Below are 17,897 nucleotides of genomic sequence, written 5' to 3'. Positions count from 1 at the left end.
CGTTTCCATCCCGCCACAGGGCCCGTTTACCGCTCCCCGCGTTGCCCGTCTCCTTTTCTCGCTCCTCGCTCAAGATCTGCAAGCAGCTGAGCGTTTGCTAGCCCGCCTGGAAAAGGCAGGATCTTAGTCTGTCCGCAATCTGATTGGCTCGGCCAAAGGGCCGGGGCGGCCTCAAGGAAATGGGAGCTGCCTGGGAAATGGAACGCCTCGCAAGCCGAGAAGGGGGTTCCGCGAAGGTGGTGAGTGGTGCGACGAGGGACTTCGGCCCCACACGAAGGCAGGAGCGTCCTTACTCTGGTTTCTCTTCATCACGCACAAGTCTTTCGCCTTTTACTAAAGACTTCCGTGGAGAGGAATACCAATGAGTTAAATTCCATTTTTGGCAGGCTTTGCCTTCTGGCAGAGCCCTGTGAGTTTGTCAAACGTCAAAGCAGCTGTGTCCGTGGAGAGGTCGGCCTGTGCAAAGAGAGCACGGCCGTGGGTGGGTGCTCAGCAGCGGCCAGTGTTACGTCCAGTTAACAATACTGCACCGCGACACTTGAGAAGTGTCAGAGGAGGTTGGCTCAGGCAGCAAAGAGTGGGGGTCATCGCTTCTCGGCCTTTTGGCTAAGATCAAGTGTAGTATCTGTTCTTATCAGTTTAATATCTGATATGTCCTCTACACGGGGACAACTTATTAAACGGATTTTTAGAACCGGGAGCTGAAAAAGGGGCTTGCTCCGTTCACTCCACGCATCGACCTGGCCTTGCAGTGCCGCTGGGAACGGTGCAGCCTTCTCTCCACCTGTGGACAAAAAAAAAAAACTTGCTCAGCTTTTCAGGGCGTGAGCCAAATGGGACGGCCGCCGGGGGTCACGCTAAGTACCCCTGCCGACTTAGTGGCGGCTTCTCGGTAGGCTCCTTTGGTTTTTGTCTTCTTGCAATTACGCTTTGTCAGCCATGACAACTGGCCGAAAAGTGCAGCGCGCCACAGCAAGGTGTAGCAACAACAGGGCCCCCGTGCGCGTTCTGCATTTCCCCCTGCAGGCATAGGGGGCAACGTTTCCATCCCGCCACAGGGCCCGTTTACCGCTCCCCGCGTTGCCCGTCTCCTTTTCTCGCTCCTCGCTCAAGATCTGCAAGCAGCTGAGCGTTTGCTAGCCCGCCTGGAAAAGGCAGGATCTTAGTCTGTCCGCAATCTGATTGGCTCGGCCAAAGGGCCGGGGCGGCCTCAGGGAAATGGGAGCTGCCTGGGAAATGGAACGCCTCGCAAGCCGAGAAGGGGGTTCCGCGAAGGTGGTGAGTGGTGCGACGAGGGACTTCGGCCCCACACGAAGGCAGGAGCGTCCTTACTCTGGTTTCTCTTCATCACGCACAAGTCTTTCGCCTTTTACTAAAGACTTCCGTGGAGAGGAATACCAATGAGTTAAATTCCATTTTTGGCAGGCTTTGCCTTCTGGCAGAGCCCTGTGAGTTTGTCAAACGTCAAAGCAGCTGTGTCCGTGGAGAGGTCGGCCTGTGCAAAGAGAGCACGGCCGTGGGTGGGTGCTCAGCAGCGGCCAGTGTTACGTCCAGTTAACAATACTGCACCGCGACACTTGAGAAGTGTCAGAGGAGGTTGGCTCAGGCAGCAAAGAGTGGGGGTCATCGCTTCTCGGCCTTTTGGCTAAGATCAAGTGTAGTATCTGTTCTTATCAGTTTAATATCTGATATGTCCTCTACACGGGGACAACTTATTAAACGGATTTTTAGAACCGGGAGCTGAAAAAGGGGCTTGCTCCGTTCACTCCACGCATCGACCTGGCCTTGCAGTGCCGCTGGGAACGGTGCAGCCTTCTCTCCACCTGTGGACAAAAAAAAAAAACTTGCTCAGCTTTTCAGGGCGTGAGCCAAATGGGACGGCCGCCGGGGGTCACGCTAAGTACCCCTGCCGACTTAGTGGCGGCTTCTCGGTAGGCTCCTTTGGTTTTTGTCTTCTTGCAATTACGCTTTGTCAGCCATGACAACTGGCCGAAAAGTGCAGCGCGCCACAGCAAGGTGTAGCAACAACAGGGCCCCCGTGCGCGTTCTGCATTTCCCCCTGCAGGCATAGGGGGCAAGTTTCCATCCCGCCACAGGGCCCGTTTACCGCTCCCCGCGTTGCCCGTCTCCTTTTCTCGCTCCTCGCTCAAGATCTGCAAGCAGCTGAGCGTTTGCTAGCCCGCCTGGAAAAGGCAGGATCTTAGTCTGTCCGCAATCTGATTGGCTCGGCCAAAGGGCCGGGGCGGCCTCAGGGAAATGGGAGCTGCCTGGGAATTGGAACGCCTCGCAAGCCGAGAAGGGGGTTCCGCGAAGGTGGTGAGTGGTGCGACGAGGGACTTCGGCCCCACACGAAGGCAGGAGCGTCCTTACTCTGGTTTCTCTTCATCACGCACAAGTCTTTCGCCTTTTACTAAAGACTTCCGTGGAGAGGAATACCAATGAGTTAAATTCCATTTTTGGCAGGCTTTGCCTTCTGGCAGAGCCCTGTGAGTTTGTCAAACGTCAAAGCAGCTGTGTCCGTGGAGAGGTCGGCCTGTGCAAAGAGAGCACGGCCGTGGGTGGGTGCTCAGCAGCGGCCAGTGTTACGTCCAGTTAACAATACTGCACCGCGACACTTGAGAAGTGTCAGAGGAGGTTGGCTCAGGCAGCAAAGAGTGGGGGTCATCGCTTCTCGGCCTTTTGGCTAAGATCAAGTGTAGTATCTGTTCTTATCAGTTTAATATCTGATATGTCCTCTACACGGGGACAACTTATTAAACGGATTTTTAGTACCGGGAGGTGAAAAAGGGGCTTGCTCCGTTCACTCCACGCATCGACCTGGCCTTGCAGTGCCGCTGGGAACGGTGCAGCCTTCTCTCCACCTGTGGACAAAAAAAAAAAAACTTGCTCAGCTTTTCAGGGCGTGAGCCAAATGGGACGGCCGCCGGGGGTCACGCTAAGTACCCCTGCCGACTTAGTGGCGGCTTCTCGGTAGGCTCCTTTGGTTTTTGTCTTCTTGCAATTACGCTTTGTCAGCCATGACAACTGGCCGAAAAGTGCAGCGCGCCACAGCAAGGTGTAGCAACAACAGGGCCCCCGTGCGCGTTCTGCATTTCCCCCTGCAGGCATGGGGGGCAACGTTTCCATCCCGCCACAGGGCCCGTTTACCGCTCCCCGCGTTGCCCGTCTCCTTTTCTCGCTCCTCGCTCAAGATCTGCAAGCAGCTGAGCGTTTGCTAGCCCGCCTGGAAAAGGCAGGATCTTAGTCTGTCCGCAATCTGATTGGCTCGGCCAAAGGGCCGGGGCGGCCTCAGGGAAATGGGAGCTGCCTGGGAAATGGAACGCCTCGCAAGCCGAGAAGGGGGTTCCGCGAAGGTGGTGAGTGGTGCGACGAGGGACTTCGGCCCCACACGAAGGCAGGAGCGTCCTTACTCTGGTTTCTCTTCATCACGCACAAGTCTTTCGCCTTTTACTAAAGACTTCCGTGGAGAGGAATACCGATGAGTTAAATTCCATTTTTGGCAGGCTTTGCCTTCTGGCAGAGCCCTGTGAGTTTGTCAAACGTCAAAGCAGCTGTGTCCGTGGAGAGGTCGGCCTGTGCAAAGAGAGCACGGCCGTGGGTGGGTGCTCAGCAGCGGCCAGTGTTACGTCCAGTTAACAATACTGCACCGCGACACTTGAGAAGTGTCAGAGGAGGTTGGCTCAGGCAGCAAAGAGTGGGGGTCATCGCTTCTCGGCCTTTTGGCTAAGATCAAGTGTAGTATCTGTTCGTATCAGTTTAATATCTGATATGTCCTCTACACGGGGACAACTTATTAAACGGATTTTTAGTACCGGGAGGTGAAAAAGGGGCTTGCTCCGTTCACTCCACGCATCGACCTGGCCTTGCAGTGCCGCTGGGAACGGTGCAGCCTTCTCTCCACCTGTGGACAAAAAAAAAAAAACTTGCTCAGCTTTTCAGGGCGTGAGCCAAATGGGACGGCCGCCGGGGGTCACGCTAAGTACCCCTGCCGACTTAGTGGCGGCTTCTCGGTAGGCTCCTTTGGTTTTTGTCTTCTTGCAATTACGCTTTGTCAGCCATGACAACTGGCCGAAAAGTGCAGCGCGCCACAGCAAGGTGTAGCAACAACAGGGCCCCCGTGCGCGTTCTGCATTTCCCCCTGCAGGCATGGGGGGCAACGTTTCCATCCCGCCACAGGGCCCGTTTACCGCTCCCCGCGTTGCCCGTCTCCTTTTCTCGCTCCTCGCTCAAGATCTGCAAGCAGCTGAGCGTTTGCTAGCCCGCCTGGAAAAGGCAGGATCTTAGTCTGTCCGCAATCTGATTGGCTCGGCCAAAGGGCCGGGGCGGCCTCAGGGAAATGGGAGCTGCCTGGGAAATGGAACGCCTCGCAAGCCGAGAAGGGGGTTCCGCGAAGGTGGTGAGTGGTGCGACGAGGGACTTCGGCCCCACACGAAGGCAGGAGCGTCCTTACTCTGGTTTCTCTTCATCACGCACAAGTCTTTCGCCTTTTACTAAAGACTTCCGTGGAGAGGAATACCAATGAGTTAAATTCCATTTTTGGCAGGCTTTGCCTTCTGGCAGAGCCCTGTGAGTTTGTCAAACGTCAAAGCAGCTGTGTCCGTGGAGAGGTCGGCCTGTGCAAAGAGAGCACGGCCGTGGGTGGGTGCTCAGCAGCGGCCAGTGTTACGTCCAGTTAACAATACTGCACCGCGACACTTGAGAAGTGTCAGAGGAGGTTGGCTCAGGCAGCAAAGAGTGGGGGTCATCGCTTCTCGGCCTTTTGGCTAAGATCAAGTGTAGTATCTGTTCTTATCAGTTTAATATCTGATATGTCCTCTACACGGGGACAACTTATTAAACGGATTTTTAGAACCGGGAGCTGAAAAAGGGGCTTGCTCCGTTCACTCCACGCATCGACCTGGCCTTGCAGTGCCGCTGGGAACGGTGCAGCCTTCTCTCCACCTGTGGACAAAAAAAAAAAACTTGCTCAGCTTTTCAGGGCGTGAGCCAAATGGGACGGCCGCCGGGGGTCACGCTAAGTACCCCTGCCGACTTAGTGGCGGCTTCTCGGTAGGCTCCTTTGGTTTTTGTCTTCTTGCAATTACGCTTTGTCAGCCATGACAACTGGCCGAAAAGTGCAGCGCGCCACAGCAAGGTGTAGCAACAACAGGGCCCCCGTGCGCGTTCTGCATTTCCGCCTGCAGGCATGGGGGGCAACGTTTCCATCCCGCCACAGGGCCCGTTTACCGCTCCCCGCGTTGCCCGTGTCCTTTTCTCGCTCCTCGCTCAAGATCTGCAAGCAGCTGAGCGTTTGCTAGCCCGCCTGGAAAAGGCAGGATCTTAGTCTGTCCGCAATCTGATTGGCTCGGCCAAAGGGCCGGGGCGGCCTCAGGGAAATGGGAGCTGCCTGGGAAATGGAACGCCTCGCAAGCCGAGAAGGGGGTTCCGCGAAGGTGGTGAGTGGTGCGACGAGGGACTTCGGCCCCACACGAAGGCAGGAGCGTCCTTACTCTGGTTTCTCTTCATCACGCACAAGTCTTTCGCCTTTTACTAAAGACTTCCGTGGAGAGGAATACCAATGAGTTAAATTCCATTTTTGGCAGGCTTTGCCTTCTGGCAGAGCCCTGTGAGTTTGTCAAACGTCAAAGCAGCTGTGTCCGTGGAGAGGTCGGCCTGTGCAAAGAGAGCACGGCCGTGGGTGGGTGCTCAGCAGCGGCCAGTGTTACGTCCAGTTAACAATACTGCACCGCGACACTTGAGAAGTGTCAGAGGAGGTTGGCTCAGGCGGCAAAGAGTGGGGGTCATCGCTTCTCGGCCTTTTGGCTAAGATCAAGTGTAGTATCTGTTCTTATCAGTTTAATATCTGATATGTCCTCTACACGGGGACAACTTATTAAACGGATTTTTAGTACCGGGAGGTGAAAAAGGGGCTTGCTCCGTTCACTCCACGCATCGACCTGGCCTTGCAGTGCCGCTGGGAACGGTGCAGCCTTCTCTCCACCTGTGGACAAAAAAAAAAAAACTTGCTCAGCTTTTCAGGGCGTGAGCCAAATGGGACGGCCGCCGGGGGTCACGCTAAGTACCCCTGCCGACTTAGTGGCGGCTTCTCGGTAGGCTCCTTTGGTTTTTGTCTTCTTGCAATTACGCTTTGTCAGCCATGACAACTGGCCGAAAAGTGCAGCGCGCCACAGCAAGGTGTAGCAACAACAGGGCCCCCGTGCGCGTTCTGCATTTCCCCCTGCAGGCATAGGGGGCAACGTTTCCATCCCGCCACAGGGCCCGTTTACCGCTCCCCGCGTTGCCCGTCTCCTTTTCTCGCTCCTCGCTCAAGATCTGCAAGCAGCTGAGCGTTTGCTAGCCCGCCTGGAAAAGGCAGGATCTTAGTCTGTCCGCAATCTGATTGGCTCGGCCAAAGGGCCGGGGCGGCCTCAGGGAAATGGGAGCTGCCTGGGAAATGGAACGCCTCGCAAGCCGAGAAGGGGGTTCCGCGAAGGTGGTGAGTGGTGCGACGAGGGACTTCGGCCCCACACGAAGGCAGGAGCGTCCTTACTCTGGTTTCTCTTCATCACGCACAAGTCTTTCGCCTTTTACTAAAGACTTCCGTGGAGAGGAATACCAATGAGTTAAATTCCATTTTTGGCAGGCTTTGCCTTCTGGCAGAGCCCTGTGAGTTTGTCAAACGTCAAAGCAGCTGTGTCCGTGGAGAGGTCGGCCTGTGCAAAGAGAGCACGGCCGTGGGTGGGTGCTCAGCAGCGGCCAGTGTTACGTCCAGTTAACAATACTGCACCGCGACACTTGAGAAGTGTCAGAGGAGGTTGGCTCAGGCAGCAAAGAGTGGGGGTCATCGCTTCTCGGCCTTTTGGCTAAGATCAAGTGTAGTATCTGTTCGTATCAGTTTAATATCTGATATGTCCTCTACACGGGGACAACTTATTAAACGGATTTTTAGTACCGGGAGGTGAAAAAGGGGCTTGCTCCGTTCACTCCACGCATCGACCTGGCCTTGCAGTGCCGCTGGGAACGGTGCAGCCTTCTCTCCACCTGTGGACAAAAAAAAAAAAACTTGCTCAGCTTTTCAGGGCGTGAGCCAAATGGGACGGCCGCCGGGGGTCACGCTAAGTACCCCTGCCGACTTAGTGGCGGCTTCTCGGTAGGCTCCTTTGGTTTTTGTCTTCTTGCAATTACGCTTTGACAGCCATGACAACTGGCCGAAAAGTGCAGCGCGCCACAGCAAGGTGTAGCAACAACAGGGCCCCCGTGCGCGTTCTGCATTTCCCCCTGCAGGCATAGGGGGCAACGTTTCCATCCCGCCACAGGGCCCGTTTACCGCTCCCCGCGTTGCCCGTCTCCTTTTCTCGCTCCTCGCTCAAGATCTGCAAGCAGCTGAGCGTTTGCTAGCCCGCCTGGAAAAGGCAGGATCTTAGTCTGTCCGCAATCTGATTGGCTCGGCCAAAGGGCCGGGGCGGCCTCAGGGAAATGGGAGCTGCCTGGGAAATGGAACGCCTCGCAAGCCGAGAAGGGGGTTCCGCGAAGGTGGTGAGTGGTGCGACGAGGGACTTCGGCCCCACACGAAGGCAGGAGCGTCCTTACTCTGGTTTCTCTTCATCACGCACAAGTCTTTCGCCTTTTACTAAAGACTTCCGTGGAGAGGAATACCGATGAGTTAAATTCCATTTTTGGCAGGCTTTGCCTTCTAGCAGAGCCCTGTGAGTTTGTCAAACGTCAAAGCAGCTGTGTCCGTGGAGAGGTCGGCCTGTGCAAAGAGAGCACGGCCGTGGGTGGGTGCTCAGCAGCGGCCAGTGTTACGTCCAGTTAACAATACTGCACCGCGACACTTGAGAAGTGTCAGAGGAGGTTGGCTCAGGCAGCAAAGAGTGGGGGTCATCGCTTCTCGGCCTTTTGGCTAAGATCAAGTGTAGTATCTGTTCTTATCAGTTTAATATCTGATATGTCCTCTACACGGGGACAACTTATTAAACGGATTTTTAGAACCGGGAGCTGAAAAAGGGGCTTGCTCCGTTCACTCCACGCATCGACCTGGCCTTGCAGTGCCGCTGGGAACGGTGCAGCCTTCTCTCCACCTGTGGACAAAAAAAAAAACTTGCTCAGCTTTTCAGGGCGTGAGCCAAATGGGACGGCCGCCGGGGGTCACGCTAAGTACCCCTGCCGACTTAGTGGCGGCTTCTCGGTAGGCTCCTTTGGTTTTTGTCTTCTTGCAATTACGCTTTGTCAGCCATGACAACTGGCCGAAAAGTGCAGCGCGCCACAGCAAGGTGTAGCAACAACAGGGCCCCCGTGCGCGTTCTGCATTTCCCCCTGCAGGCATAGGGGGCAACGTTTCCATCCCGCCACAGGGCCCGTTTACCGCTCCCCGCGTTGCCCGTCTCCTTTTCTCGCTCCTCGCTCAAGATCTGCAAGCAGCTGAGCGTTTGCTAGCCCGCCTGGAAAAGGCAGGATCTTAGTCTGTCCGCAATCTGATTGGCTCGGCCAAAGGGCCGGGGCGGCCTCAGGGAAATGGGAGCTGCCTGGGAAATGGAACGCCTCGCAAGCCGAGAAGGGGGTTCCGCGAAGGTGGTGAGTGGTGCGACGAGGGACTTCGGCCCCACACGAAGGCAGGAGCGTCCTTACTCTGGTTTCTCTTCATCACGCACAAGTCTTTTGCCTTTTACTAAAGACTTCCGTGGAGAGGAATACCAATGAGTTAAATTCCATTTTTGGCAGGCTTTGCCTTCTGGCAGAGCCCTGTGAGTTTGTCAAACGTCAAAGCAGCTGTGTCCGTGGAGAGGTCGGCCTGTGCAAAGAGAGCACGGCCGTGGGTGGGTGCTCAGCAGCGGCCAGTGTTACGTCCAGTTAACAATACTGCACCGCGACACTTGAGAAGTGTCAGAGGAGGTTGGCTCAGGCAGCAAAGAGTGGGGGTCATCGCTTCTCGGCCTTTTGGCTAAGATCAAGTGTAGTATCTGTTCTTATCAGTTTAATATCTGATATGTCCTCTACACGGGGACAACTTATTAAACGGATTTTTAGTACCGGGAGGTGAAAAAGGGGCTTGCTCCGTTCACTCCACGCATCGACCTGGCCTTGCAGTGCCGCTGGGAACGGTGCAGCCTTCTCTCCACCTGTGGACAAAAAAAAAAAAACTTGCTCAGCTTTTCAGGGCGTGAGCCAAATGGGACGGCCGCCGGGGGTCACGCTAAGTACCCCTGCCGACTTAGTGGCGGCTTCTCGGTAGGCTCCTTTGGTTTTTGTCTTCTTGCAATTACGCTTTGTCAGCCATGACAACTGGCCGAAAAGTGCAGCGCGCCACAGCAAGGTGTAGCAACAACAGGGCCCCCGTGCGCGTTCTGCATTTCCCCCTGCAGGCATAGGGGGCAACGTTTCCATCCCGCCACAGGGCCCGTTTACCGCTCCCCGCGTTGCCCGTCTCCTTTTCTCGCTCCTCGCTCAAGATCTGCAAGCAGCTGAGCGTTTGCTAGCCCGCCTGGAAAAGGCAGGATCTTAGTCTGTCCGCAATCTGATTGGCTCGGCCAAAGGGCCGGGGCGGCCTCAGGGAAATGGGAGCTGCCTGGGAAATGGAACGCCTCGCAAGCCGAGAAGGGGGTTCCGCGAAGGTGGTGAGTGGTGCGACGAGGGACTTCGGCCCCACACGAAGGCAGGAGCGTCCTTACTCTGGTTTCTCTTCATCACGCACAAGTCTTTCGCCTTTTACTAAAGACTTCCGTGGAGAGGAATACCAATGAGTTAAATTCCATTTTTGGCAGGCTTTGCCTTCTGGCAGAGCCCTGTGAGTTTGTCAAACGTCAAAGCAGCTGTGTCCGTGGAGAGGTCGGCCTGTGCAAAGAGAGCACGGCCGTGGGTGGGTGCTCAGCAGCGGCCAGTGTTACGTCCAGTTAACAATACTGCACCGCGACACTTGAGAAGTGTCAGAGGAGGTTGGCTCAGGCAGCAAAGAGTGGGGGTCATCGCTTCTCGGCCTTTTGGCTAAGATCAAGTGTAGTATCTGTTCGTATCAGTTTAATATCTGATATGTCCTCTACACGGGGACAACTTATTAAACGGATTTTTAGTACCGGGAGGTGAAAAAGGGGCTTGCTCCGTTCACTCCACGCATCGACCTGGCCTTGCAGTGCCGCTGGGAACGGTGCAGCCTTCTCTCCACCTGTGGACAAAAAAAAAAAAACTTGCTCAGCTTTTCAGGGCGTGAGCCAAATGGGACGGCCGCCGGGGGTCACGCTAAGTACCCCTGCCGACTTAGTGGCGGCTTCTCGGTAGGCTCCTTTGGTTTTTGTCTTCTTGCAATTACGCTTTGACAGCCATGACAACTGGCCGAAAAGTGCAGCGCGCCACAGCAAGGTGTAGCAACAACAGGGCCCCCGTGCGCGTTCTGCATTTCCCCCTGCAGGCATAGGGGGCAACGTTTCCATCCCGCCACAGGGCCCGTTTACCGCTCCCCGCGTTGCCCGTCTCCTTTTCTCGCTCCTCGCTCAAGATCTGCAAGCAGCTGAGCGTTTGCTAGCCCGCCTGGAAAAGGCAGGATCTTAGTCTGTCCGCAATCTGATTGGCTCGGCCAAAGGGCCGGGGCGGCCTCAGGGAAATGGGAGCTGCCTGGGAAATGGAACGCCTCGCAAGCCGAGAAGGGGGTTCCGCGAAGGTGGTGAGTGGTGCGACGAGGGACTTCGGCCCCACACGAAGGCAGGAGCGTCCTTACTCTGGTTTCTCTTCATCACGCACAAGTCTTTCGCCTTTTACTAAAGACTTCCGTGGAGAGGAATACCAATGAGTTAAATTCCATTTTTGGCAGGCTTTGCCTTCTGGCAGAGCCCTGTGAGTTTGTCAAACGTCAAAGCAGCTGTGTCCGTGGAGAGGTCGGCCTGTGCAAAGAGAGCACGGCCGTGGGTGGGTGCTCAGCAGCGGCCAGTGTTACGTCCAGTTAACAATACTGCACCGCGACACTTGAGAAGTGTCAGAGGAGGTTGGCTCAGGCAGCAAAGAGTGGGGGTCATCGCTTCTCGGCCTTTTGGCTAAGATCAAGTGTAGTATCTGTTCTTATCAGTTTAATATCTGATATGTCCTCTACACGGGGACAACTTATTAAACGGATTTTTAGTACCGGGAGCTGAAAAAGGGGCTTGCTCCGTTCACTCCACGCATCGACCTGGCCTTGCAGTGCCGCTGGGAACGGTGCAGCCTTCTCTCCACCTGTGGACAAAAAAAAAAAAACTTGCTCAGCTTTTCAGGGCGTGAGCCAAATGGGACGGCCGCCGGGGGTCACGCTAAGTACCCCTGCCGACTTAGTGGCGGCTTCTCGGTAGGCTCCTTTGGTTTTTGTCTTCTTGCAATTACGCTTTGTCAGCCATGACAACTGGCCGAAAAGTGCAGCGCGCCACAGCAAGGTGTAGCAACAACAGGGCCCCCGTGCGCGTTCTGCATTTCCCCCTGCAGGCATGGGGGGCAACGTTTCCATCCCGCCACAGGGCCCGTTTACCGCTCCCCGCGTTGCCCGTCTCCTTTTCTCGCTCCTCGCTCAAGATCTGCAAGCAGCTGAGCGTTTGCTAGCCCGCCTGGAAAAGGCAGGATCTTAGTCTGTCCGCAATCTGATTGGCTCGGCCAAAGGGCCGGGGCGGCCTCAGGGAAATGGGAGCTGCCTGGGAAATGGAACGCCTCGCAAGCCGAGAAGGGGGTTCCGCGAAGGTGGTGAGTGGTGCGACGAGGGACTTCGGCCCCACACGAAGGCAGGAGCGTCCTTACTCTGGTTTCTCTTCATCACGCACAAGTCTTTCGCCTTTTACTAAAGACTTCCGTGGAGAGGAATACCAATGAGTTAAATTCCATTTTTGGCAGGCTTTGCCTTCTGGCAGAGCCCTGTGAGTTTGTCAAACGTCAAAGCAGCTGTGTCCGTGGAGAGGTCGGCCTGTGCAAAGAGAGCACGGCCGTGGGTGGGTGCTCAGCAGCGGCCAGTGTTACGTCCAGTTAACAATACTGCACCGCGACACTTGAGAAGTGTCAGAGGAGGTTGGCTCAGGCGGCAAAGAGTGGGGGTCATCGCTTCTCGGCCTTTTGGCTAAGATCAAGTGTAGTATCTGTTCTTATCAGTTTAATATCTGATATGTCCTCTACACGGGGACAACTTATTAAACGGATTTTTAGAACCGGGAGCTGAAAAAGGGGCTTGCTCCGTTCACTCCACGCATCGACCTGGCCTTGCAGTGCCGCTGGGAACGGTGCAGCCTTCTCTCCACCTGTGGACAAAAAAAAAAAACTTGCTCAGCTTTTCAGGGCGTGAGCCAAATGGGAAGGCCGCCGGGGGTCACGCTAAGTACCCCTGCCGACTTAGTGGCGGCTTCTCGGTAGGCTCCTTTGGTTTTTGTCTTCTTGCAATTACGCTTTGTCAGCCATGACAACTGGCCGAAAAGTGCAGCGCGCCACAGCAAGGTGTAGCAACAACAGGGCCCCCGTGCGCGTTCTGCATTTCCGCCTGCAGGCATAGGGGGCAACGTTTCCATCCCGCCACAGGGCCCGTTTACCGCTCCCCGCGTTGCCCGTCTCCTTTTCTCGCTCCTCGCTCAAGATCTGCAAGCAGCTGAGCGTTTGCTAGCCCGCCTGGAAAAGGCAGGATCTTAGTCTGTCCGCAATCTGATTGGCTCGGCCAAAGGGCCGGGGCGGCCTCAGGGAAATGGGAGCTGCCTGGGAAATGGAACGCCTCGCAAGCCGAGAAGGGGGTTCCGCGAAGGTGGTGAGTGGTGCGACGAGGGACTTCGGCCCCACACGAAGGCAGGAGCGTCCTTACTCTGGTTTCTCTTCATCACGCACAAGTCTTTCGCCTTTTACTAAAGACTTCCGTGGAGAGGAATACCAATGAGTTAAATTCCATTTTTGGCAGGCTTTGCCTTCTGGCAGAGCCCTGTGAGTTTGTCAAACGTCAAAGCAGCTGTGTCCGTGGAGAGGTCGGCCTGTGCAAAGAGAGCACGGCCGTGGGTGGGTGCTCAGCAGCGGCCAGTGTTACGTCCAGTTAACAATACTGCACCGCGACACTTGAGAAGTGTCAGAGGAGGTTGGCTCAGGCAGCAAAGAGTGGGGGTCATCGCTTCTCGGTCTTTTGGCTAAGATCAAGTGTAGTATCTGTTCTTATCAGTTTAATATCTGATATGTCCTCTACACGGGGACAACTTATTAAACGGATTTTTAGAACCGGGAGCTGAAAAAGGGGCTTGCTCCGTTCACTCCACGCATCGACCTGGCCTTGCAGTGCCGCTGGGAACGGTGCAGCCTTCTCTCCACCTGTGGACAAAAAAAAAAAACTTGCTCAGCTTTTCAGGGCGTGAGCCAAATGGGACGGCCGCCGGGGGTCACGCTAAGTACCCCTGCCGACTTAGTGGCGGCTTCTCGGTAGGCTCCTTTGGTTTTTGTCTTCTTGCAATTACGCTTTGTCAGCCATGACAACTGGCCGAAAAGTGCAGCGCGCCACAGCAAGGTGTAGCAACAACAGGGCCCCCGTGCGCGTTCTGCATTTCCCCCTGCAGGCATAGGGGGCAACGTTTCCATCCCGCCACAGGGCCCGTTTACCGCTCCCCGCGTTGCCCGTCTCCTTTTCTCGCTCCTCGCTCAAGATCTGCAAGCAGCTGAGCGTTTGCTAGCCCGCCTGGAAAAGGCAGGATCTTAGTCTGTCCGCAATCTGATTGGCTCGGCCAAAGGGCCGGGGCGGCCTCAGGGAAATGGGAGCTGCCTGGGAAATGGAACGCCTCGCAAGCCGAGAAGGGGGTTCCGCGAAGGTGGTGAGTGGTGCGACGAGGGACTTCGGCCCCACACGAAGGCAGGAGCGTCCTTACTCTGGTTTCTCTTCATCACGCACAAGTCTTTCGCCTTTTACTAAAGACTTCCGTGGAGAGGAATACCGATGAGTTAAATTCCATTTTTGGCAGGCTTTGCCTTCTAGCAGAGCCCTGTGAGTTTGTCAAACGTCAAAGCAGCTGTGTCCGTGGAGAGGTCGGCCTGTGCAAAGAGAGCACGGCCGTGGGTGGGTGCTCAGCAGCGGCCAGTGTTACGTCCAGTTAACAATACTGCACCGCGACACTTGAGAAGTGTCAGAGGAGGTTGGCTCAGGCAGCAAAGAGTGGGGGTCATCGCTTCTCGGCCTTTTGGCTAAGATCAAGTGTAGTATCTGTTCTTATCAGTTTAATATCTGATATGTCCTCTACACGGGGACAACTTATTAAACGGATTTTTAGAACCGGGAGCTGAAAAAGGGGCTTGCTCCGTTCACTCCACGCATCGACCTGGCCTTGCAGTGCCGCTGGGAACGGTGCAGCCTTCTCTCCACCTGTGGACAAAAAAAAAAAACTTGCTCAGCTTTTCAGGGCGTGAGCCAAATGGGACGGCCGCCGGGGGTCACGCTAAGTACCCCTGCCGACATAGTGGCGGCTTCTCGGTAGGCTCCTTTGGTTTTTGTCTTCTTGCAATTACGCTTTGACAGCCATGACAACTGGCCGAAAAGTGCAGCGCGCCACAGCAAGGTGTAGCAACAACAGGGCCCCCGTGCGCGTTCTGCATTTCCCCCTGCAGGCATAGGGGGCAACGTTTCCATCCCGCCACAGGGCCCGTTTACCGCTCCCCGCGTTGCCCGTCTCCTTTTCTCGCTCCTCGCTCAAGATCTGCAAGCAGCTGAGCGTTTGCTAGCCCGCCTGGAAAAGGCAGGATTTTAGTCTGTCCGCAATCTGATTGGCTCGGCCAAAGGGCCGGGGCGGCCTCAGGGAAATGGGAGCTGCCTGGGAAATGGAACGCCTCGCAAGCCGAGAAGGGGGTTCCGCGAAGGTGGTGAGTGGTGCGACGAGGGACTTCGGCCCCACACGAAGGCAGGAGCGTCCTTACTCTGGTTTCTCTTCATCACGCACAAGTCTTTCGCCTTTTACTAAAGACTTCCGTGGAGAGGAATACCAATGAGTTAAATTCCATTTTTGGCAGGCTTTGCCTTCTGGCAGAGCCCTGTGAGTTTGTCAAACGTCAAAGCAGCTGTGTCCGTGGAGAGGTCGGCCTGTGCAAAGAGAGCACGGCCGTGGGTGGGTGCTCAGCAGCGGCCAGTGTTACGTCCAGTTAACAATACTGCACCGCGACACTTGAGAAGTGTCAGAGGAGGTTGGCTCAGGCAGCAAAGAGTGGGGGTCATCGCTTCTCGGCCTTTTGGCTAAGATCAAGTGTAGTATCTGTTCTTATCAGTTTAATATCTGATATGTCCTCTACACGGGGACAACTTATTAAACGGATTTTTAGAACCGGGAGCTGAAAAAGGGGCTTGCTCCGTTCACTCCACGCATCGACCTGGCCTTGCAGTGCCGCTGGGAACGGTGCAGCCTTCTCTCCACCTGTGGACAAAAAAAAAAAACTTGCTCAGCTTTTCAGGGCGTGAGCCAAATGGGACGGCCGCCGGGGGTCACGCTAAGTACCCCTGCCGACTTAGTGGCGGCTTCTCGGTAGGCTCCTTTGGTTTTTGTCTTCTTGCAATTACGCTTTGTCAGCCATGACAACTGGCCGAAAAGTGCAGCGCGCCACAGCAAGGTGTAGCAACAACAGGGCCCCCGTGCGCGTTCTGCATTTCCCCCTGCAGGCATAGGGGGCAACGTTTCCATCCCGCCACAGGGCCCGTTTACCGCTCCCCGCGTTGCCCGTCTCCTTTTCTCGCTCCTCGCTCAAGATCTGCAAGCAGCTGAGCGTTTGCTAGCCCGCCTGGAAAAGGCAGGATCTTAGTCTGTCCGCAATCTGATTGGCTCGGCCAAAGGGCCGGGGCGGCCTCAGGGAAATGGGAGCTGCCTGGGAAATGGAACGCCTCGCAAGCCGAGAAGGGGGTTCCGCGAAGGTGGTGAGTGGTGCGACGAGGGACTTCGGCCCCACACGAAGGCAGGAGCGTCCTTACTCTGGTTTCTCTTCATCACGCACAAGTCTTTCGCCTTTTACTAAAGACTTCCGTGGAGAGGAATACCAATGAGTTAAATTCCATTTTTGGCAGGCTTTGCCTTCTGGCAGAGCCCTGTGAGTTTGTCAAACGTCAAAGCAGCTGTGTCCGTGGAGAGGTCGGCCTGTGCAAAGAGAGCACGGCCGTGGGTGGGTGCTCAGCAGCGGCCAGTGTTACGTCCAGTTAACAATACTGCACCGCGACACTTGAGAAGTGTCAGAGGAGGTTGGCTCAGGCAGCAAAGAGTGGGGGTCATCGCTTCTCGGCCTTTTGGCTAAGATCAAGTGTAGTATCTGTTCTTATCAGTTTAATATCTGATATGTCCTCTACACGGGGACAACTTATTAAACGGATTTTTAGAACCGGGAGCTGAAAAAGGGGCTTGCTCCGTTCACTCCACGCATCGACCTGGCCTTGCAGTGCCGCTGGGAACGGTGCAGCCTTCTCTCCACCTGTGGACAAAAAAAAAAACTTGCTCAGCTTTTCAGGGCGTGAGCCAAATGGGACGGCCGCCGGGGGTCACGCTAAGTACCCCTGCCGACTTAGTGGCGGCTTCTCGGTAGGCTCCTTTGGTTTTTGTCTTCTTGCAATTACGCTTTGTCAGCCATGACAACTGGCCGAAAAGTGCAGCGCGCCACAGCAAGGTGTAGCAACAACAGGGCCCCCGTGCGCGTTCTGCATTTCCCCCTGCAGGCATAGGGGGCAACGTTTCCATCCCGCCACAGGGCCCGTTTACCGCTCCCCGCGTTGCCCGTCTCCTTTTCTCGCTCCTCGCTCAAGATCTGCAAGCAGCTGAGCGTTTGCTAGCCCGCCTGGAAAAGGCAGGATCTTAGTCTGTCCGCAATCTGATTGGCTCGGCCAAAGGGCCGGGGCGGCCTCAGGGAAATGGGAGCTGCCTGGGAAATGGAACGCCTCGCAAGCCGAGAAGGGGGTTCCGCGAAGGTGGTGAGTGGTGCGACGAGGGACTTCGGCCCCACACGAAGGCAGGAGCGTCCTTACTCTGGTTTCTCTTCATCACGCACAAGTCTTTCGCCTTTTACTAAAGACTTCCGTGGAGAGGAATACCAATGAGTTAAATTCCATTTTTGGCAGGCTTTGCCTTCTGGCAGAGCCCTGTGAGTTTGTCAAACGTCAAAGCAGCTGTGTCCGTGGAGAGGTCGGCCTGTGCAAAGAGAGCACGGCCGTGGGTGGGTGCTCAGCAGCGGCCAGTGTTACGTCCAGTTAACAATACTGCACCGCGACACTTGAGAAGTGTCAGAGGAGGTTGGCTCAGGCAGCAAAGAGTGGGGGTCATCGCTTCTCGGCCTTTTGGCTAAGATCAAGTGTAGTATCTGTTCTTATCAGTTTAATATCTGATATGTCCTCTACACGGGGACAACTTATTAAACGGATTTTTAGTACCGGGAGGTGAAAAAGGGGCTTGCTCCGTTCACTCCACGCATCGACCTGGCCTTGCAGTGCAGCTGGGAACGGTGCAGCCTTCTCTCCACCTGTGGACAAAAAAAAAAAAACTTGCTCAGCTTTTCAGGGCGTGAGCCAAATGGGACGGCCGCCGGGGGTCACGCTAAGTACCCCTGCCGAATTAGTGGCGGCTTCTCGGTAGGCTCCTTTGGTTTTTGTCTTCTTGCAATTACGCTTTGTCAGCCATGACAACTGGCCGAAAAGTGCAGCGCGCCACAGCAAGGTGTAGCAACAACAGGGCCCCCGTGCGCGTTCTGCATTTCCCCCTGCAGGCATAGGGGGCAACGTTTCCATCCCGCCACAGGGCCCGTTTACCGCTCCCCGCGTTGCCCGTCTCCTTTTCTCGCTCCTCGCTCAAGATCTGCAAGCAGCTGAGCGTTTGCTAGCCCGCCTGGAAAAGGCAGGATCTTAGTCTGTCCGCAATCTGATTGGCTCGGCCAAAGGGCCGGGGCGGCCTCAGGGAAATGGGAGCTGCCTGGGAAATGGAACGCCTCGCAAGCCGAGAAGGGGGTTC

At 55.7% G+C, this 17,897-nt stretch overlaps 34 non-coding genes across 34 annotated transcripts; all 34 read left to right on the top strand.

The window, feature by feature from the left end:
• The first annotated feature begins 289 nt into the window (after positions 1–289).
• On the top strand, positions 290–405 carry LOC137113376 (U5 spliceosomal RNA). The gene has a single exon (XR_010912509.1). It is a non-coding gene; the product is annotated as a U5 spliceosomal RNA (small nuclear RNA).
• A 181-nt stretch (positions 406–586) lies between these two features.
• On the top strand, positions 587–777 carry LOC137113278 (U2 spliceosomal RNA). The gene has a single exon (XR_010912413.1). It is a non-coding gene; the product is annotated as a U2 spliceosomal RNA (small nuclear RNA).
• Positions 778–1,328: 551 nt separating this feature from the next.
• Positions 1,329–1,444, top strand: LOC137113375 (U5 spliceosomal RNA). Its single transcript, XR_010912508.1, has one exon. It is a non-coding gene; the product is annotated as a U5 spliceosomal RNA (small nuclear RNA).
• A 181-nt stretch (positions 1,445–1,625) lies between these two features.
• On the top strand, positions 1,626–1,816 carry LOC137113266 (U2 spliceosomal RNA). The gene has a single exon (XR_010912401.1). It is a non-coding gene; the product is annotated as a U2 spliceosomal RNA (small nuclear RNA).
• Positions 1,817–2,366: 550 nt separating this feature from the next.
• On the top strand, positions 2,367–2,482 carry LOC137113374 (U5 spliceosomal RNA). The gene has a single exon (XR_010912507.1). It is a non-coding gene; the product is annotated as a U5 spliceosomal RNA (small nuclear RNA).
• A 181-nt stretch (positions 2,483–2,663) lies between these two features.
• Positions 2,664–2,854, top strand: LOC137114239 (U2 spliceosomal RNA). The gene has a single exon (XR_010913348.1). It is a non-coding gene; the product is annotated as a U2 spliceosomal RNA (small nuclear RNA).
• Positions 2,855–3,406: 552 nt separating this feature from the next.
• Positions 3,407–3,522, top strand: LOC137113786 (U5 spliceosomal RNA). The gene has a single exon (XR_010912906.1). It is a non-coding gene; the product is annotated as a U5 spliceosomal RNA (small nuclear RNA).
• Positions 3,523–3,703: 181 nt separating this feature from the next.
• Positions 3,704–3,894, top strand: LOC137113273 (U2 spliceosomal RNA). The gene has a single exon (XR_010912408.1). It is a non-coding gene; the product is annotated as a U2 spliceosomal RNA (small nuclear RNA).
• A 552-nt stretch (positions 3,895–4,446) lies between these two features.
• LOC137113373 (U5 spliceosomal RNA) lies at positions 4,447–4,562 on the top strand. Its single transcript, XR_010912506.1, has one exon. It is a non-coding gene; the product is annotated as a U5 spliceosomal RNA (small nuclear RNA).
• A 181-nt stretch (positions 4,563–4,743) lies between these two features.
• Positions 4,744–4,934, top strand: LOC137113255 (U2 spliceosomal RNA). Its single transcript, XR_010912390.1, has one exon. It is a non-coding gene; the product is annotated as a U2 spliceosomal RNA (small nuclear RNA).
• Positions 4,935–5,485: 551 nt separating this feature from the next.
• On the top strand, positions 5,486–5,601 carry LOC137113372 (U5 spliceosomal RNA). The gene has a single exon (XR_010912505.1). It is a non-coding gene; the product is annotated as a U5 spliceosomal RNA (small nuclear RNA).
• A 181-nt stretch (positions 5,602–5,782) lies between these two features.
• LOC137114238 (U2 spliceosomal RNA) lies at positions 5,783–5,973 on the top strand. The gene has a single exon (XR_010913347.1). It is a non-coding gene; the product is annotated as a U2 spliceosomal RNA (small nuclear RNA).
• Positions 5,974–6,525: 552 nt separating this feature from the next.
• On the top strand, positions 6,526–6,641 carry LOC137113371 (U5 spliceosomal RNA). Its single transcript, XR_010912504.1, has one exon. It is a non-coding gene; the product is annotated as a U5 spliceosomal RNA (small nuclear RNA).
• Positions 6,642–6,822: 181 nt separating this feature from the next.
• On the top strand, positions 6,823–7,013 carry LOC137113271 (U2 spliceosomal RNA). Its single transcript, XR_010912406.1, has one exon. It is a non-coding gene; the product is annotated as a U2 spliceosomal RNA (small nuclear RNA).
• A 552-nt stretch (positions 7,014–7,565) lies between these two features.
• On the top strand, positions 7,566–7,683 carry LOC137113771 (U5 spliceosomal RNA). Its single transcript, XR_010912892.1, has one exon. It is a non-coding gene; the product is annotated as a U5 spliceosomal RNA (small nuclear RNA).
• Positions 7,684–7,862: 179 nt separating this feature from the next.
• LOC137113244 (U2 spliceosomal RNA) lies at positions 7,863–8,053 on the top strand. The gene has a single exon (XR_010912379.1). It is a non-coding gene; the product is annotated as a U2 spliceosomal RNA (small nuclear RNA).
• A 550-nt stretch (positions 8,054–8,603) lies between these two features.
• On the top strand, positions 8,604–8,719 carry LOC137113763 (U5 spliceosomal RNA). Its single transcript, XR_010912884.1, has one exon. It is a non-coding gene; the product is annotated as a U5 spliceosomal RNA (small nuclear RNA).
• A 181-nt stretch (positions 8,720–8,900) lies between these two features.
• LOC137114237 (U2 spliceosomal RNA) lies at positions 8,901–9,091 on the top strand. Its single transcript, XR_010913345.1, has one exon. It is a non-coding gene; the product is annotated as a U2 spliceosomal RNA (small nuclear RNA).
• A 552-nt stretch (positions 9,092–9,643) lies between these two features.
• LOC137113370 (U5 spliceosomal RNA) lies at positions 9,644–9,759 on the top strand. The gene has a single exon (XR_010912503.1). It is a non-coding gene; the product is annotated as a U5 spliceosomal RNA (small nuclear RNA).
• A 181-nt stretch (positions 9,760–9,940) lies between these two features.
• Positions 9,941–10,131, top strand: LOC137113270 (U2 spliceosomal RNA). Its single transcript, XR_010912405.1, has one exon. It is a non-coding gene; the product is annotated as a U2 spliceosomal RNA (small nuclear RNA).
• A 552-nt stretch (positions 10,132–10,683) lies between these two features.
• LOC137113368 (U5 spliceosomal RNA) lies at positions 10,684–10,799 on the top strand. The gene has a single exon (XR_010912501.1). It is a non-coding gene; the product is annotated as a U5 spliceosomal RNA (small nuclear RNA).
• Positions 10,800–10,980: 181 nt separating this feature from the next.
• LOC137114248 (U2 spliceosomal RNA) lies at positions 10,981–11,171 on the top strand. The gene has a single exon (XR_010913357.1). It is a non-coding gene; the product is annotated as a U2 spliceosomal RNA (small nuclear RNA).
• Positions 11,172–11,723: 552 nt separating this feature from the next.
• Positions 11,724–11,839, top strand: LOC137113367 (U5 spliceosomal RNA). Its single transcript, XR_010912500.1, has one exon. It is a non-coding gene; the product is annotated as a U5 spliceosomal RNA (small nuclear RNA).
• Positions 11,840–12,020: 181 nt separating this feature from the next.
• Positions 12,021–12,211, top strand: LOC137113233 (U2 spliceosomal RNA). Its single transcript, XR_010912368.1, has one exon. It is a non-coding gene; the product is annotated as a U2 spliceosomal RNA (small nuclear RNA).
• A 551-nt stretch (positions 12,212–12,762) lies between these two features.
• Positions 12,763–12,878, top strand: LOC137113366 (U5 spliceosomal RNA). The gene has a single exon (XR_010912499.1). It is a non-coding gene; the product is annotated as a U5 spliceosomal RNA (small nuclear RNA).
• Positions 12,879–13,059: 181 nt separating this feature from the next.
• LOC137114424 (U2 spliceosomal RNA) lies at positions 13,060–13,250 on the top strand. Its single transcript, XR_010913525.1, has one exon. It is a non-coding gene; the product is annotated as a U2 spliceosomal RNA (small nuclear RNA).
• A 551-nt stretch (positions 13,251–13,801) lies between these two features.
• On the top strand, positions 13,802–13,919 carry LOC137113770 (U5 spliceosomal RNA). The gene has a single exon (XR_010912891.1). It is a non-coding gene; the product is annotated as a U5 spliceosomal RNA (small nuclear RNA).
• A 179-nt stretch (positions 13,920–14,098) lies between these two features.
• On the top strand, positions 14,099–14,289 carry LOC137113222 (U2 spliceosomal RNA). The gene has a single exon (XR_010912357.1). It is a non-coding gene; the product is annotated as a U2 spliceosomal RNA (small nuclear RNA).
• Positions 14,290–14,840: 551 nt separating this feature from the next.
• LOC137113365 (U5 spliceosomal RNA) lies at positions 14,841–14,956 on the top strand. Its single transcript, XR_010912498.1, has one exon. It is a non-coding gene; the product is annotated as a U5 spliceosomal RNA (small nuclear RNA).
• Positions 14,957–15,137: 181 nt separating this feature from the next.
• LOC137114441 (U2 spliceosomal RNA) lies at positions 15,138–15,328 on the top strand. Its single transcript, XR_010913541.1, has one exon. It is a non-coding gene; the product is annotated as a U2 spliceosomal RNA (small nuclear RNA).
• A 551-nt stretch (positions 15,329–15,879) lies between these two features.
• Positions 15,880–15,995, top strand: LOC137113364 (U5 spliceosomal RNA). Its single transcript, XR_010912497.1, has one exon. It is a non-coding gene; the product is annotated as a U5 spliceosomal RNA (small nuclear RNA).
• Positions 15,996–16,176: 181 nt separating this feature from the next.
• Positions 16,177–16,367, top strand: LOC137114430 (U2 spliceosomal RNA). Its single transcript, XR_010913530.1, has one exon. It is a non-coding gene; the product is annotated as a U2 spliceosomal RNA (small nuclear RNA).
• Positions 16,368–16,917: 550 nt separating this feature from the next.
• Positions 16,918–17,033, top strand: LOC137113363 (U5 spliceosomal RNA). The gene has a single exon (XR_010912496.1). It is a non-coding gene; the product is annotated as a U5 spliceosomal RNA (small nuclear RNA).
• Positions 17,034–17,214: 181 nt separating this feature from the next.
• On the top strand, positions 17,215–17,405 carry LOC137114274 (U2 spliceosomal RNA). The gene has a single exon (XR_010913382.1). It is a non-coding gene; the product is annotated as a U2 spliceosomal RNA (small nuclear RNA).
• The last annotated feature ends 492 nt before the right edge of the window (positions 17,406–17,897 follow it).

Source organism: Channa argus, unplaced genomic scaffold, assembly GCF_033026475.1.
Source record: "Channa argus isolate prfri unplaced genomic scaffold, Channa argus male v1.0 Contig016, whole genome shotgun sequence".
Classification (NCBI taxonomy): Eukaryota; Metazoa; Chordata; class Actinopteri; order Anabantiformes; family Channidae; genus Channa; species Channa argus.
This window is presented reverse-complemented; position numbering and strand designations above follow the sequence as displayed.